Raw genomic sequence first — 15,528 nt, 5'->3', positions numbered from 1 at the left:
CTCTGATCCCCATCTGGCATCAATTGGGATGGATGGCTCTTGTCTGGGAGAGGCCCCGTGTTTTGACAAGCTTCTGGGGTTGACCTTTACTCCTGATCTGAAATGGAACACGTACATCAAGTCTGTTGCCAAGGTTGCTGGAAAGATGGTGGGATCCTTCTACCGCTCCAGAAGATATCTCACTGCTGATGCAATTCTCTATCTATATAAAAGCCAAGTACGTCCAAGGATGGAATACTGCTACCATATCTGGGCAGGAGCTTCTAAAAACAGCCTATCCTGCCTTGACAGAGTACAAAATAGACTTCGCGGCTTAGTGGGGGGATGCCCTTTTCTCTTCCCTGCAACCTCTCTCCCACAGAAGAGACGTTGCGAGCCTATCCTTGTTTTATCGTTATTTCCATGGCAGGTGCTCGTCTGAACTCCAATCTCTGGTCTCCCCTCACCAATCTTTCACGAAAAACACCCGTCTAGCTGAATCCACTGTGAAAATTTCCCCCACTCTTTATCTGTGCCTAAATCAAAATGTGGATTCCATTAACAAAGCTTCTTTCTTAGAACTGCACGCCTGTGGAACTCTGTTCCATCTGCCTGCTTCCCACCAGACTACAACTTGGATGTCTTCAAGTCCAATGTTAACAAATTCCTAATGAACCGCCCCCTTAAGTAAACACTTCATCAAATCTCCACACTAACGTAATGTACTTGCAATAACCCTTATCCCTGAGTGGCTTCCGGGCCTTGATAAGTGGTGACCACTGTGTAAAAAAACAAAAACAAAAAACAAAACAAGTTATGTACGTCATTCACTCTAGGCAGTTGGACCGATGTATAACCACACTCTTTATATTTTGTATTTGCTATACGGTTTAATATATTTTGTTTCCATTAATTACAGAGTTGTGTCTTTCTTCCAGATTCTTACAGGACCATAACACTAGGGCTTCTTGCTGTCGGACGAAACAGATATTAACGTTTGTGACTGCTATACCTGTGCGTATTTACAATTATATTAAAGCTGAGTTGATCGACATTTGTTTTTCTATATATTTTAATCACACAAAATACATGTTAAAATATTATTCAGTTTTGAGGTGCTTTCAATAAGTTTCCAGACTTTTTTCGTATGAGCACTTTTATTGATAGTACAGACATGAAACGCTAGCTCACTCCAAAGTAATCTCCTCCAGCTGCAATGCACTTGTTTTACCGTGACAATAACTTCTGGAAGGCCCTATGAAAGTCCTTCTGTGTGAGCATGTCAATAACTCTGGCCACAGGCTCTCTCATCTCCTCAATTGTCTCATAACGACAGCCTCTAAGGTTTTCCTTGAGCTTAGGGAATAACCAAAAGTCACAGGGAGCAAAGTCTGGACTACAGGGAGAGTGAGGAACTATCTTGATGCCCATCAAATAGTCTGTGACAAAAATAGAGTTGTGATGCATTGTCCTGGTGGAAATGCCACTGACCTGATTTGAAGAATGCTGGCCTTTTCTGACAGAATCTCTTCCTGAACTCCCTTAAAACCTCAACAGAGTATTCCTTGTTAACTGTCTGTCTAATGGGAACCCAGTGTATGTAGATCATGTCCGTGCTGTCAAAAAAGGGGATCATCATAAGTTCCTGGGTGGATTTGCTCTGTCTGGCCTTCTTGGGTCTGGGAGAGCCAACATGCTTCTGCTGGGAACTCTGCCTCTTGGTCTCTGGGTCATAGCAGTTGATCCAACTTTCATTGCAAGTCACCAGAGTATCAAGAACTGCAGGATCTGAATTGATCAGCTCAACCATCTCCCTGCTATTATGACATCGTTCTTTTTGATCTTCTCTGAGCACCCTTGCTCAAATCTTCCACATCTTCAGTTCCTTACAAATAATTATGTGTACAGTTCCCACACTGATATCAAACTATGCACTTATTGTCTCTATAGACACACGACGGTTCTTATCCATAAAATTTTTTATTTGGCCAATCAACTCTGGTGTTCTGACTTCCTTACTCCTCCCACACCTCTCATCATCCTTCACAGATTCCCTGCTTTTTTTGAATCTCTTGTGGTACTCAAAAAACTGATGCTCAATTCATGCAAGATGGTCTAAAAGCAGTTTGAAGCATTCTATACGTTTCTGTAGCATTTTTCCAAGTTTAAAACAGAATTTTATTGCATATCGTTTTTCTAAAGTGTCATCACGTGCAGATTGTATTTTTAAGATTTACCAGCTGTGATTTCTAATTCCTACTGTAGCTGTTCATTTGAACCTGAAATCATAAAAACTGGTCAGTCATTTCAGCCTCTGTCCCATCGACGAGATATTGCATCCCTCTGCCTGTTCTACAAATACTTTAATGGTGAATGCTCTGACGAACTGCAAACACTTTTACCTCCCCGACGTAACTACCCCCGACAAACCCAACAAACCCGACAAGCTACTAAGTCTCATCCCTTTACAGTAGAGATCCCTAGGTGCAAGAAAGCCTTTTACTCCAATAGTTTCTTCCCCAGAACTGTGGATCTTTGGAACTCTCTTCCGGGGTTCTGCTTTCCCAACTGCACTGATATGCAGAAGTTCAAGTGTAATGTTAACAAACATCTTTCTACTCATCTCCCTTCATAATGACCCTGCTAATTAAGTCCCTGATAATAGCCCCCCTGCTTCAAAGTGGCACTGTGTCTTGTTTGGGGTGAAAATTGAATAAAAAAAACAAAAAAAAAAAACATGTATAGCAATAACATACTGAATTTTCAAGAGTCTACAACAATTTTGAATGCCTGCACAAAAGTTTGGGAACTTATTGAAGACACCTCGCATTCCCTGCTTCTTTTGTTCTGACTAGTGATTTCCATCAGTTCACTGTTTTGATACATCAAATAAAAGAAAACAGAATGAAACATGTGAAAAAAGTGTTATTTTATCGTTTACGTTCATATTTAGAGAAATCAAATTTGACAAGTTCTAGTTGTTTTAATTGATTATCTCTCCCTTTCACCATTCTTCTGCACCTCATTTACACGTCACTCTTTTAAATTAAAGACAGAAATATTTTGCCACTTGTACATTTTTGTTATTATAAACATTTTATTCATTTTTGAAGAACTCCATTCGGAACAAGGGGAGATAATTCAAGATCACAAAGATCACAAAAAACGTCATACACTTTCCAATAATGACTGTTCAAAACTATTTATAAATTTTGATGATTATTTTTGTTTATTACGAAAGTTTAATTCTGTAAAAAAAAAAAAAGCTCTGTATTTTTTTTAAGTCATACATTTTCATATAACAACAATTTTCATTTGTTTCAGAATTTTTTTTTCTTAGAGAAACTGTTCATTAAAAAGTTGGTTTGAAAAAAAAAAGTCATTCATTTGTATGTTAAACATATTCCGAGAAATCCTTTGAAAAACTTTAAGATCTTTATTAGAATTTATGCCCCTTTCCCCACTACTTCCTCATTGATGAGTCATTTCCTTGACCATTTCGGTTGGAAGGATTTCCGGTTTCTGCTGCTTTAGGGAGTTTCATGAGGTAGCTTATAAAAACCGTCACATGAGTTATTTTTTTTTTTTGAGCCAGCAGCAGGACGCAGCTGAGACTCGGTGACACATGCTCAAGACAGCAGTCACAGAAACTCAGTCCCCTTCCCACCATTATTCCTAAGTCAGTGCCCTGATGCTACCAGACTAAACCGAAGATTATTTGTGACAAATCCAAGACGGCATTTACAAATTAGCTATCATTTATGACTAAATTCCTGCTGGATTGCCACCATGTCCAATACAAGAGCCAGAATTGAGGGACGCACACGTCATTTGAACTTTCAACTCCAGATGAGTTCTCGCAGAACACGATTTTCGCAAAATCTTCCTTTCTATACAATTAACTTTTTCTTGTGTCATCCATTTGTTCACCAAGTAAAATTGCTTTAAATATTGCACATACTTGTCGTGTTTCTTCTCGCAAACTAGCTATTGCCATATTCTGTTTCAGAGCTTATCCTCGATTTGTTACCTGATTCTCAAGTGTGAGAATTGAACTTTTTCTCCAGGTTAAAATTGATTTTAATATTTTGAATGGCTTCCCCCTGTTCAGAGTGGAGCTGTTCAGAAATGAATATTAAAAAATTATCCGCAATAACTAAAATGCACAATTGCAAAAGTTTTATGTGTACACAACGAAGCACTGAATATTTTAAAAACAATATATTTTCATAAATAACAAAAAAATTCATTATTTTTTTTAAATAAAAAAAATAATGCTATTTGTTAAAAAAATATTTCCATTAACAAAATAAATTCTTTATTATTTATTTATTTTTTTTTGTAAACAGCATTATAAAATATTTATTTTAAAAAATATAAAGACACAACTCCAAATTTGCAATATAACAAAATATTTTTGATAACGTTATTTACTGACCTAAAATATACAGGTGGCGGATTTCTTTGGCCGAGACAAATCTTGACAGGAAGTCAGAAAGATTGAGGATCCTATTCTTATGCCACAAAGTGTAGTATTTGTTCTCATACTACACTTTATATTTTTGTGTCCTAAGTCAGTGTCCTGATGCTTCCTATCTTAAAATGCACCGGAAATTGATGTTGCTGTTCTTTTTCTTTCCCCTTTTCAAAACTCATCCTGAGTGTGATTTAGCCTCCGACCTTCTTCAGGTGTATCTTGTTGAACTCAGGAATGTTTCTGTCGAACTCGGGAATTTGGACGGAATTTCGAGCAGGGGTAGCATGACTGGATAGAGGTCCTAAGTAATTCGCAAATGCATATTTCGGTCGCCCACATGGAGGATTGAACCTTCAACCTTCAGGAGAAGGTCACTTTTACAATTAATTTTTCCCAGTACTCTAACCACTGCGCCACGGGTCCTTGCGGACAATTCTAGTACAAATTTTAGGAGCCTTAAACCTACTTTTGTATTTCTAGTTGTAAATATCACCATTTCTTACTAATTATTACTATATATTAATATATATCTATCTCTATACTTATTACTTGTATATATTAATGTTTTTTTTTTTTTTTTTATTACTTATATATATTATCTATTGTTTATAATTACTGGTTCCCATATCGTATTGAATACCAAATTCTATATCCAAATTCCAGAGTTCGACAGAAACATTCCCGAGTTCGACAAGATACACTTGAAGAAGGTCGGAGGTTATATCGACCGAAACGTTGTGAAAATCACACTCAAGATGAGAACAGTAGTCTGATGAATAATAATACATATAACCAATCTTCATCTCAAAAATTCAGAAACGTCAGGATTACTGTATTCGGCATTAAATAATTCTGAAACTTGAAAAGGGTTGATATGCCGTAAAACAAAGCAATCAAACTTCAGTCAGTGAAGGAGAAATACTTTAAGATTGAGACAATTTTTGTTTTGTCTTAATCCAAATCTCCTTCTTTGGGGAGCTAGAGTTTCTTGCCATTTAAAGTCGACCTTATGTATAACTTTGCAGTGGTGGAGAAGGTAAGTAAACAGGGGTGTAGTATTATCATAGTCTCCTTCAATGTCAAAGTAGCCCCGGTTGAAAGAAGAAAACAAATAAAAATGTGAGTAAAATTGTGTAGCCTATTATCATCATGTCTGACCTAAAAATAACCGGTCTGTCCCTCTCCTTGGACATTTCTAAACTATGAGAAGAGTGAGAACGTAATTGGCAGCACCCCCACTTTCATGTTCATGTCGGTTTTCCTATTTGTATTAGTCAGATTAACATTCACCAATATTAAAGTCATTGTAGACATTTATAAAGCAGTTGCTGGATGTAATTAGAAACTATGCATTATTTAGATTATTTGAACTCCTGTTCTCATCATGAGTGTTATTCTCACAACGTTTCGATTGATGTAACCTCCGACCTTCTTCAGGTGTATTTTGCCGCAAGGACCCATGGTGTAATGGATAAAAATAGTAAATAAAATTCAGTTCTAAGTCATACTCTTCTGAAGGTTGAAGGTTCAATTCTCAGTGCAGGTGATACTAAGAATACAATTTCAAATTACTTAAGATTTCATGGCTGATGTAATAGAACCATGCTATCTCTCGTGGATTAAATAATGAGTTTTGTTCGAAATTCTGTGCAGATTCCCAAGTTCAACAGAAAGATTTCTGAGTTTGACAAGATACACCTGAAAAAGGTCAGTGTAACATTGCGTCAATGTTACCAATTATGGCACATCAACCATTTTGGGTGTAAAGTGTTGAGACATTATGTTGAACAAAGATGGCGGCAGTAAATCAAATCAGTGAAGAATCGATGCAGTCACGATCTCAAGTGTTGGGTAATTCTTAATAATAAAGATGGTGGTGAAGAATCAATGTAGTCACAATTTAGTCGTTTCAAGACAGAGGTTGACAGTGAACTGAATTGAATCCAAAATTCTCTATTTTTTCTAATAAATTTGAAGGCTTCTAATTGGTTGATTGCCCTAACCGTAAGTTATAAGTAAGATCGTCGTAATCATTAGGGTCATACCCTTAACAGTAATCCAAACCATTTTAACATTGGGGGTTTTATAAAAACGAAGTACCTTTTATAGCTTGCTCTCATGTTTCTTGGTTATGGCCCGAGTGGTTTGTGTCCTGCTGTTCATTGCATCTGGAATAAAAGCTCTCTCAATAAATAGCAACAAACGCAAGTCTCATTTCTTTCTGGACAAATGGGTTTTATTCAGTCACCATGGTTTTCCATGGTTGAAGTCATATCATCATTAATCATCCTAAGAACGAGGGTAGTGATCCACATTACGCCATATCAATGACTGCTTTTCTTGTTTGACCTGTTCCTCTAATTTGTTATGCCACTTTTTTTATAGATAAACAACAAACAATCTGCTCGTGCTAATAGCTTCTAATCTTTAAATAATGCGCTTTAATTTTTATTATTATTTTTTTTACATAGGAGTCACCACTTATCAAGGCTCAGAGGCCACTCGAGGATAAGGGTTAAAGAGTGTACAGTAGTCAATGGGACAATATCATAGTAATCATTAGTAGTGGAAATTTGGTAAATTGGATTACTTAAGGGGAACAGCTCATCAAGAACTTGTTTACATTGGACTTGAAGACGCCCATATTATAGTCAGCTGGAAAGCAGGTAAATGGAAGAGACTTTCACAGGTGTGCAGTTCTAAGAAAGAAGATATTCTATATATTGCCCTGGCCACAACTACCAGTCTGTTTATGGTCGTCCTATTATATGAGAAGAGCCAAAACGTTGTGAGAAAAACACTCAAGATGAGAACAGTAGTCTGAATTATCCAAATAATACGAATTATCAATTCTCACCTCAAAATTTCAGAAAATGTGTTTGAAATGATGAACCAAGACCATCTCCACAGTCTAATACTTTTATATGTTTTAAACACAAAATAATAAAGAACCAGAATGAGCTAATTGATAACTTTTACGATTATTACTGAATGCCTAAAAATGAAGAGAAAGATAACTTTGAATAAACTAAAATAAATAAACAAAATAAAATTTTGTTTACATAAGTTTTGGATTGGTTACATTTTTTTTTTTTATTTGTCTAAAATTTTAATTTGGCACGGGTATTTTTATTTATAATCTTAGTAGATTAGCATCTGCCCATGTATTAGCACCTCTTTTGTATTTAACCGTCTCCATACAAAGGCTGGATGATACACAAGTTTGAGCTTAAATTGGATTGTGAGAAGTCCATGTCTATAACAGTCCAGGCAATCATGCACGTACTGGAAATAATGTGGCTTTTCTTAGGTAATTAAAAACACAGGGGAAATTTTCCGATGAGATTAGTTTAATGCTTTGATATGTTTTACAGACCAAATATTAAGAACCACAATGAGCTAATCGATAACTTTTACGATTATTAACGAATTCCTTTAAATGAAAAAAAAAGAGGTAACTTTGAATAAACAAAGAAGCAATGCGACTTTTGTTTACATAAGTTTTAGACTTTTTACATTATTTTCTTAATCTAAAATTTTAATTTGACACAGGTATTTTTGATTATAGTTTCAGTAGATTAATCCCAAGTATTGACACCTATTTTCTATTTATCCGTCACCACACAAATGTTAGATGGTACATAATCAAAACAAAGACAGTTGTTTTCATAAATTGAGTGAGTTGTTGAATTATTAAAAATATACATCCATACGTATTTGGTAAAAGTGTAACTGAAAATTATACATACGTTTCTCTACAACCGACTCATAATATAACAATAATGAAGTTAGGTAAAATGGCACTGAAAAATGGCACAGTTGCGTAAATAAGAAAAAATGCTCTAGTGAAAAATAGAGGTTAAAATTTGCCAATGAATTTATTAAATCTTGAATACAATACATAAAGGGAAAACGTTTGTAAATTAAAAAGAAAATTATATTTACATTTAAACATAAATGATAACTCTTTGCTAAATATCCCCAAATAAAAAAGTAAATGAAATTCTACCTTTTTAGGCGATGAGACGATTTTAGAATCAGAATTGGAATCAGTAATTACATCCAAATCGAGAATTTAGAACAAAATCAGTAATTGAATCGGAATCAAGAAAAATGTTGGAATCGTCCCATCACTAATAATAATCCCAGGGTTTTACCTTAATCCATGCCCATGGTAGGGGGGTGGCAGCTGTCTAAAACACAACCGCTATTTTTTTTTTCATAGTTCAGAGAAAAATTTTATCAGCTTTTCTGTTAGGTGTCACTGGAAACTGCCCGTCTGTCATGCAACATCCTGAATACTAATGCCCTAATTCTAATCTTTGAACTTCTGATGGAATTTTCCGATTTTCTTGTTTATATAATTTTACGTGAAGGATTCCGTTTTTAACATTATTTACATGTACCTATACCCAATATTGTTGCATAATAGTCTGTGATACTTTAGTTTGACATTTCTAAACACTCAGATTGTTTGAACATGTTTTATTTTCGATATGTCCATGCATCGCCAAAAGAAGCTCTGTCTGTTGGGCTGACTGTCACTTTCAAGTTTGAAACTCAACCCATCATAGCAATGTCGCATTCCTGTTTCTGCTTTATAAGTACTTTAATGGAATGTGCTCTGATGAATTCATAGCACTTATGTTTCCTTGACCTACATACTCCCAACTAACGTGAAAAGCAGCAAAATCTCACCCCTTCATTGTTGAGGTCCTTAGATGCTGGAAAAATCTTCTACTTTAATAGAACTGCTAGACTTTGGAATTCCTTTCCTGTTTCATACTTCTCTGACTGTACTAACCTGCTGAAGCTTAAATGTAATGTGAACAGACATCTTGATGCTCAACTCTCCACAGTCACCTGTTAGATATGATTTTAAATAGTAACCACGTACATTTCAAGTGGCAATATGACTTGTTTGGGATGAAAAAAGTAAAAAAATAAAAATAAATAAATAACATTTTTGTTAGTCTATCAAATTTAAGTTTGAAATAACACTTTCGTTGGTCTGTCATATTTAAGGTTGAAGTAATATTTTCGTAGGTCTGTCATGTCCAAGTTCGAAATAACAACATTTTCGTTGGTCTGTCATGCCCAAGTTCGAAATAACAACATTTTCGTTCATCTGTCGATATTTATGTTTGAAATTGGCCTTTTTTAGTCTGTCATGCTTACATTTGGAATAACATTTCTTGGTCTGTCACACTGAAGTTTGATATAGCATTTTTTGGTTTGTCATGCTTAAATTTAGAATATTTTTTGGGTCTGTCATACTGAAGTTTGAATTAACATTTTTTAGTTTGTCATGCTTAAATTTGATATAACATTTTTTTTTTTTTGTCTGTCACACTTAAGTTTCAAACGCTGCAGACTGAACGGACGCATCTTTATTATACGACTTCCTGTTTAATATTTAATCGCTGAAAAAAAAAAAAAAAAAATGAAATAACATTCTCATTGATTGGTTTATTAATAGAACGTGGCTCTCGTGCCGAGGCGGAAATTTTCACCAGGGATTTGTTTATTGATTGCAGGGGAAAAAAAGTTGTACAATGGAGTCTTGCCAAGATATATAATTAAAAGAGCTGATAAGCGGGACAAAGAAACGTTTTACAAAACAGGAAAAGTACCTCTTAATTAAAATAGTTGTTATTATTGAACAACCATTCTTTAAATATCAAATAGACACATGACCCCAACCCCAACCCTAACCCCTTAAACACCACCGAATATGCAACTGTGAACTAATTTTACAAAACTTTATTTAAAACGTTTTTTTCTTTTTCTTCTTTTTTTTAGTTCGTGTTTCCACATGGGGTCAAGAAAGTAAAGTTTGTAGGTTTAGTCCACACACGTAGTTTCATATGAGTTTAAAGAAATAAAGACGGCAGCCTTCTCCTGAGTTGAAGTGTTCAGCATTAGTTTTCTCTTTGCCGATTAACCATTCCAACGAACAAACGTTGAAGCACTATGGTCTTTTATTACGGATAGATAACTACACCACACGCTCATCTTCCCTCACCTTTTTGCTCATTTCCGAGGAGAAAGATGTTCACTGACTTTGACGATACATCTTACAATTAACATTCTCCTCGATCTTCTTGTCAAACAGCAAAACCTAGAGATATCCTAGTACTTGAATCTAAGATTAAAAACAAAACATCTCAATTATATGTGTTACCGTCTCTTGAATTCCTACTAGACACCATCCTTTGCTGTCTTCAGGTTGTTTGTTAAAAGGTTTATAAAGATATGAGAATCTGAACTCCAATCGATCGTCCTCCCCTTGCCAAACTTTTTTTTTTTTTTTTTTTTTACACAGTGATATTATCAAGGCCCGGAAGCCACTCAGGGATAAGGGTTATTGCAAGTACATTACGTTAGTGTGGAGATTTGATGAAGTGTTTACTTAAGGGGGCGGTTCATTAGGAATTTGTTAACATTGGACTTGAAGACATCCAAGTTGTAGTCCGGTGGGAAGCAGGCAGACGGAACAGAGTTCCACAGGCGTGCAGTTCTAAGAAAGAAGCTTTGTTCATGGAATCCACGTTTTGATTTAGGCACAGATAAAGAGTGGGGTAAATTTTCCACAGTGGATTCGGCTAGACGGGTGTTTTTTGTGAAAGATTGGCGAGGGGGGACCAGAGATTGGAGTTCAGACGAGCACCTGCCATGGAAATAACGATAAAACAAGGATAGGCTTGCAACGTCTCTTCTGTGGGAGAAGAGACGTTGCGAGCCTATCCTCGCGAAAACACTCGACTAGCTACAACCACTTATCCTCGAGTCGTCGTCGGGCCTTGATAAGTAGTAACTACCAAGTAAAAAAAAAAAAAACAGTGTGGAATACGTATGTGGCACAATGAATTGATTGATTTAATAATTCATTACATTTACAGCCATTTTTTTAAAACCAATAATGTTGGAACATGGCCCAAGTATTGTTCATGGACTGACTTAATGTTGGAGCATATTATTATGGTTATCAGGGAAATCTGTAGACACAATAGCTTTGAAAGAAAATGAGTTCCTAAAATGCGTCCAACAAGTCTTGTAAATGATATCTATGACAATGATTTCATATGGACTAAAGAAATAACACCATTCCAACTTATCATGAAGTTGTCTGGCAATTTCACAATGATTCAATAGAGTGCCAAGAAATCTTGGAGGTGTTAAATCAGTAATTTACCATCCGTTATTTGCAGTCAATTCATGGTTGGAAATGGAAAAGTTCAAAAGATGGATTTCGTTGTTCAATACGGGGGAAAAACATTCCTTATGAACAATTATCTTTATAATTTATCCGTAGAGTAAGTATTTCTTTCAGTTTCAGATTTTACATAAAACTCAAACTCAGCGGCCATTTTTTTTTCTAGATCACTGCGTTTACACATTACCAGTTATCAGTTAAAAGAGAAAAAGTCGGCCCTGTTTTGAAATAACTAAGGTTGGCAAATGCATAAAAGTCAACACAGGTGAGCTGCTACACTTGGCATATTGATAGCTTTCCACAATGAGTAGGCCTTAATACACATAAATGGCACAGGTGCATAAATAAGAAAAAAAATGCACTAGTGAAAAATAGGTTATAATTTGCCAATGAATTTATTAAAATCTTGAATACAATACGTAAAGGGAAAAACGTTTGTAAATTACAAAGAAAATTATATTTAAACATAAATGATAACTCTTTGCTAAATATTCCCAAATAAAAAGTAAATGAAATTCTACCTTTTCAGGCGATTAGACGATTTTAGAATCAGAATTGGAATCAGTAATTACATCCAAATCGGGAATTTAGAACAAAATCAGTAATTGAATCAGAATCAAGAAAAATGTTGGAATCGTCCCATCACTAATAATATTCCCAGGGTTTTACCCTAATCCATTCCCATGGTAGGGGTGGGGAGAGCTGTATAAAATACAACCACTCTTTTTCATAGTTCAGAGAAAGATTTTATCTCCCCTGCATACCTGCATATGTATATTGCAGTATGGAATGGAATGGACTGGAAAGGGTGATGTTTTTGAATAACGAATAACTTAATTTTATCGATTACTATAACATAGTCATACATGGAAATAATATAGCAGCATTTAGCTGATAAAATGACTTGCCAGCTGTGACTGGTATAAAAATAATTATATTTTTCTAAGCTTGGGGAGAGGTGGGTACTGCCAGACTATTCTTTCTCAAGATACACTACATGAAAATGCAGTGCCCCCATGATCCCAAAGAGTTAAGGGATTCTCAGATCTTGGCTCGGATATTTTTCTAAGCTGAAAATGTTTTATTTAATTTATGTTTCAGCTTGCAGACTCATTCTTTTCCTTTAGAACCATGACAAAAACTTTCTCTGACATAAGAAGGGAAATAATACCGAAATGACGCTTACAACCTCCACTACCTCAAGTTCTAGATCAGAGAGGCGTTAATACCAGAATTTTGCGGATCTTTGAATTCACAACGTGGTCAGAGAACTATTGATAAAACAATTTGTCAGAACTCGCAAGACACTTGTGGTCCAGCAAGATAAAACTCAGACTATGTTTAGTGTTTAGTCATGCAGAGTACAACACTAAATGACTTCCTTGATTACCCACACCACATCATCTTGTCACACGTTTTTTTTTTACTCTATTCACCCTAAACCAGGTGTACTGATACTCAGACGTAAGGAACTACTACTTGAGACCATGTCTACAGAGGCAGTATGTAGAAAGGTGAACAGTAAGATGCCTGTTTACATTACATTTAAATTTCTGCATACTGATATAGTGAGGGAAGCAGGAATCAGGGAGGGAATTTCAAAGTCTAGCAGTTTGATGGAACAAACTATTTTTTTTAAAATTTAATTTTCACCCCAAACAAGGCACAGTGCCACTTTGAAGTAGGGGGCTACTATCGGGGACATAAGTTGCAGGGGTATTATGAAGGGGGATGAGTAGCAAGATGCCTGTTTACATTACTCTTGAACTTCTGCATATCAGTACAGTTGGGAAAGCAGAATCGTGGAAAGGAGTTCCAAAGTCTAGCAGTTCTGGGGAAGAAACTACTGGAGTAGAATGCTTTCTTACATGTTGGGATCTCTACTGTGAAGGGGGGGGATTTAGCTGCTTGTCGGGTTTGTCGGGGGTATTCATGTCGAGGGGGTACAAGTGCTTGTAGTTCATCAAAGCATTCACCAATAAAGTACTTGTAGAACAGGCAGAGGGATGCAACATTTCGTCGATGGGACAGAAGCTGAAGCTTAGATGACAGTTCAAGACCTATCAGGTTGGTGACTCTTTTTTGAACCCTGTCAAGGAGTGAGAGACAAGTAGCAGATGCACCAGCCCAAATGTGACAACAGTACTCCATACATGGGCGAATGGTGGCCTATTAAATTAGAAGGCTTTCTGGCATTTAGGGATCTCAACAGTGAAGGGGTGAGATTTTGCTATTTGTCGCATTTGTCATAGATATTCACATCAAGGAGACACAATTGCTGTGAGTTCATCAGAGCACATTCCATTAAAATACTTGTAAAATAGGTACAGGGATACAACATTGTGACGATGAGGCAGAGGTTGGAGCTTGGTTAATAGTGCGAGACTTATTAGGTTTGAGAGCCTTTTTTGAAACCTGTCTAAGAATGAGAAATTAGTGATAGATGCACCAGTCCAGATATGGTAACAATCCTCCATGCATGGACGGATAGTAACTTTGTAGAAATACAGGATACTGTGAATAGTTTTCTAGCACAGTAGAGGGAGTCCACCCTTTTTGCAGCAGTTTTGGCAATATCTTCGATATATTTGTTTCAATTCATGTTGCCCATGAATGTTAAGCTGAGGAGTTATAATGATGAGCGTTCAGATAGTGTTATTAATCATGGCAATTGGTGGCCAAGAAGGTTTCTTGTAATTGTTAAAGGGAAGAAGATTAGTCTTGTTAGCATTAAGTGTTACCATCAATTTTTGTCTCCATTTCAGATGAGATGTCATTTTCTAAGGTTTCAGCCATTGCCTTGGATATATGTACATTCGTTTTTCTCTCATGTTTGTGATAGAGCAAAGAGGCATCAGCAAATATACCCATCTCGGACACAATTTTATCAGGTAGTTGTTTATGAAGATCAAGAATAATAAAGATCCAAGGATCAAGTCTTGAAGCACACTCGTATTAATATCATATTGTTTGGACGTACGGCCATCAAGAACAACCTGGATTTTTCTCGTGTCTAGGAGGGATGTTAAATATTCACCCAGAAATACTGTATGATTTAATTTTCACGAGAAGCCCTTAATGCCAGACATTATCAAAGGCTACCACCCTAACTTCCCCTGACTTATACAGTGCATATGCATTCAGATAGATCTGTTAGGATTTGAACCTGAAATTGCAGATTCTCCATATTCTTCCATGGAAAACATTAGGCTAATTACACTCCCCCTCACCCACACTCACAGACAACCTGTCATTGTCATTAATTGTTAGACAGTTTTAATTATTAAAGCAACTGTTAATTATCACACAGGAAAAATTAATAAATGTGTAAGTAATTTTTAATTAAAATGGCAATTAAATTTCCTTATGCAATTACTTCCATCTCTGAATCCCAAGAAGGTATTGTTTCAGCAGTGCTCTGTGTAACAAAGCCGCTGACGCTGATAGCAGCGCAGCAACAGCTTCATAAAGATATGCAAACGACCAACCAGGCTGTGCAAAGTGACGTCATCGTAGAGATAAAAGAACACGGGTGTTTGGAGAAGAGGTGTTTGGCAAAGCAGGTGTTCAGAGAAAAGTGTTTGAGACGTAAAGGTATTCAAGACGTGTTTGGGACGGAGAGGATTAAAGATGTGTTTGAGATACAAGGAAGCAGAAAAGGACATGTTTGAAACCTAAGTGAGACTGAAGACGTGTTCGAGACATGTGGGTGGCATCACAGAGAGAGATGAAAAGTCACACTCAGCTGGAAAAGGAGAAATAAACTGTTTAAATATTTAGAAAAAATGCGTTGTTGGAAATATCTGATATAAAGGCTTTGATAAAAAAAAAAGAAAAGGTGTGTTGAGTTTTGTTC

The 15,528-nt window shown here is 36.1% G+C and overlaps 1 protein-coding gene across 2 annotated transcripts in view; it reads left to right on the top strand.

The window, feature by feature from the left end:
• LOC145263703 (uncharacterized) overlaps positions 1-15,528 on the top strand; it is a 53,856-nt gene that overhangs the window by 13,161 nt on the left and 25,167 nt on the right. The window contains exon 2 of one of the 2 annotated variants that reach the window (XM_080120653.1): positions 918-993. The exons of the other annotated variant lie outside the window; for it this stretch is intronic. The gene's annotated coding sequence lies outside the window, so the exon portion shown is untranslated. The remainder of the gene's footprint in view (positions 1-917; positions 994-15,528) is intronic. 2 annotated transcript variants of the gene reach the window in all.

This window comes from Euprymna scolopes, chromosome 39 (assembly GCF_053919585.1).
Source record: "Euprymna scolopes isolate OS-2025 chromosome 39, ASM5391958v1, whole genome shotgun sequence".
Taxonomy (NCBI): Eukaryota; Metazoa; Mollusca; class Cephalopoda; order Sepiida; family Sepiolidae; genus Euprymna; species Euprymna scolopes.
This window is presented reverse-complemented; position numbering and strand designations above follow the sequence as displayed.